A 3,456-nucleotide genomic window follows, 5' to 3' on the forward strand; every position below is an offset into this window, starting at 1 on the left:
GCTGATCATCCACTCCATGGTCCTTTGTATGATCTATGTAGAAGCTCAAAGCACTTTTGGGGTCTAACTGATTGAGCTTCTCCTCTTCTTTTGAGCGAAAAATGTGGTAGTAAAGAATGCTGGGTAAGTGATGGTTTGACCAATGTGGAAAGGAGCCATGACTTTCGATAAGAAGACTGACTGTCCGAGTCCTCAGCATCAACTAGTCTGAGAAAAAGGTGGTATGGGGGGGTTTCACTATAAGTACCTTATGCAAGGATGAAGACAGTATTTCATGTCAGGAGACACAGCAAACAGCTATGCATTGGCACGAAGTGCGTACATATGAAAACCATCAAGACCAAGTTAAATTTCCAATGTGGCATCACAAACAGTTTGGGAAGGAACATGTGTGTCAAACCTTTAATAAATCTAATCACAACAGTTGATTTAAACATGGATGGTTGGTCTGGCAACCGTAGAAAGGCCGAAAGGGCTGCCAAATAATCTTTAATAGTGCCTTCTTCAAAACCTGGCTGGCCCACAGACAAAACAAACAAAAGGACATCTAGCAGCTTTACTTGTAAGGGGTGAGTTTTGAAAATACCACTCATGGCCACAAATCTATACCAGCACCCAGCAAAGATGACTTCAGGTGGCAGATTAAACACAGTCATTTGCTGCTGCTCCCTTTCCATGCATGTAGGTGGAGATTGCATAGATGCATGTTACTGTGACAGGAGGTCCTTGCAATGTGGCAGTCTGATAAAAATAAAAAATGTTTAGGTCCAGGTATCAAACTATCTTCCAAAGCCACTAGAAAGGCTTGGACCCAGTTGTCAGCAATCTTTTTCAGAACTCGAGGCAGGAGTGGGAAGGTGTACAGAACTTCCATGTCCAATTCTAGACAGAATGCACCTCCTAATGAACAGCCTTGCAGAAACCCCAAAATGAAAAACTTTCAACACTGGGCATGGTTGACAGTAGTGAAAGAATGTAGCAAGAGTTCTCCACACTGTTAGAAAACACCCTTCACCCCCTCTGGCCCAGGGTGTCCCTCGTGATCCACCAGATGCTGCATGCTTAATTTGTGATCAGAAAAATGGCCTGACTTTCCAGTCACGACCTCCAGAGGCTCAGAGCATCCTGACACAAGACCAAGGACCCTATTCTGCCTTGAGTGTGCAGTACCTCATGGAGGGGGTGTTGTCCATGAGAATCGGGACCAGCCCCACTTAACGGACGTCAGGAAGGCCTTCTGAGCCACACAAATTACTTGCAACTCCAGTAGACTGATTTGGATCCAGCCCTTTGCCAGAGACCAGAGTCTCACTTATCCCAGTTGACCTCAAAAGTCCATTCAGTTCTGTGTGTGGAAGGGAAAAGGGCCTGCCTCTGCGCCAGTTGCATTCAAGCAGCCACAACTGCATATCTTGAGCTGTCTCCTCTGAGACCTGGATGGCATCAATCAGATCATTTGATGTTGGGCCCATTGGAACTTCAAATTCTGTTGCAGAGCCTGCACAAGCAACTTGACATGCCTGAACAAGCCTCATAGCTTATCTCACCATGATCCAGGATCAAGTCTGAAACATCAGGATCAAAGCCCAAAAATCCCGGACATGCTGTGGTGGAGGGAAAGCCCTGAACTGCACTGTGTCCAGCATCACTCCAATGAATAGAGACTTGAGCTCCTTTATAGTGATATCAAGAGGTTCACTGTCATCCGGAAGAGACCCACAAATTACTGTCGCAAACCAGCATTCCTAAGGGAAACTGGAGAAGGTGAAGGGGAGCACAGCAAACAGAATTCTCTTTGACGACTTTGAACTATAGATGGCACCTGTAGGACTGCAGGACAGGTATACAAAAATACATGCCTGAAGGTCCAGACAGACAGAATCTGGGCTAACATAGGCATTTTGAACTTGTCCTTTTAATGGAAGGCATTCCGAGGCTCAAGCTCCAAAGTAGGCCTGATGCCCTTGTCCTTCTTTGGAACAAGGAAATAGTGAAAGTAACAATCACCTCCTCTTTCTGCACCTGGCACTTTCTCAATATCACCCTTGCAGAGCAACAACTGCACCTCCTGCAGGAGAATGGCCAGGTGCTCACCTGAAATTCACTCTAATGTGCGAGTAATATCAAGTGGAACAGAAATAAAAAGCCAAGCCTAGTCATTATAAATAATCTGTAAAATTAATCTATAAGATGGAGGGGCTCAACAAACTTGGCGGACATGTTGAATCCTGTCCCCATATGGTTCGGTATGCTTCATAAAGGGCAAACAAAAGTGGTCTGGTGGTTGTTGCATCATGGGAGGAAAGATGAACTGGAGGACTGATGCCCCTACTAGCCAGCTCTTTGCCTGCCAGACCCATGTGCAAGGTCTCGAAGGATTGGGTTGTATGCTGCATCACTGGTTTGGAAGGCTGTCTCGGTGTATACATCAGCCCTCTGGAATAGGCTCTAAACTTTCTGATTTGATGTGGAAACTGTTCGCAGGGGTTAACAGCCCTATTGAGCACACTACAACTCTGCTGCCCTTAAAGCACTCTATTACAGAGTAATCCACCAAAAGACATATTTATGAGAGAGGACTGTTATTACCAGACAACGCTTTTGTAATGTATCCAAGAATGTTGATGAAGGGCAACACTAGCACTGACTTTCCTACCAAGGCAATCCTGGGTGTGCAGACCTGCATTCATAATATATCTGTCAACGTCCTGTTCATCCTGGCCCGTTTGTGCCAAAGAGAAACTAAGGTTTTCCAGGACTGCTGGCAAAATCTCACTGGCCATGTCCCAAAGGGAACGTGTGTAACAGCCCACAAATCGTTTTTATGGTGCACAGTGCTAATCTGGTGGAAGAAAATATGTGCTTGCCAAAAGCTTTACTCCTCTTGGATTCCCTACATGGAGGTGTGGTTGGATAAGTTAAGATTTTTTCTCCTTACCAGGCAAGGCCTGTGCCATAAGGTAACTGGAGTCGGAGATTCTTGGTGAGAAAATCCATGTCACCAGGGTCTGGTCTCTGACATCTGGCCACCTACCTATACACAGGAGAACAAGCACAAGGTACACAATAAAACATCAATGATGGCATTGTTAAAAGGAAGATAGGGCTCAGAAGTCACGGGCCCATGGTTCAAAATTGCTTTTAGAATATTTGGTATGCCTCAGCTGTCCTGCAGACCACCACTGCAAATTAGAGACCCCCTTCTATTGGGAATCCAAAGAGCGACTCAAGTTCTGTCTCAGGTGAAGTGTCATTTTCACAGGTGTTTTGTAAATGAATGAATACGGTATCATGAGTATTGTCACGGTCCCCTTGGATCCTCTCCTCGGGATGACGCCGATGCTATGTAGGGGTCCACCGCCCATCCGTCCCCAGTCCGGTATAAGTGTAATACTCGCGGACTCAGAAGACAGGTGGGTGAGGGAAGGAAGGATAGGAACTGTGGGGAGAGAGACC

The sequence above is a fragment of the Triturus cristatus genome, chromosome 1_2 (assembly GCF_964204655.1).
Source record: "Triturus cristatus chromosome 1_2, aTriCri1.1, whole genome shotgun sequence".
In the NCBI taxonomy this organism is placed as follows: Eukaryota; Metazoa; Chordata; class Amphibia; order Caudata; family Salamandridae; genus Triturus; species Triturus cristatus.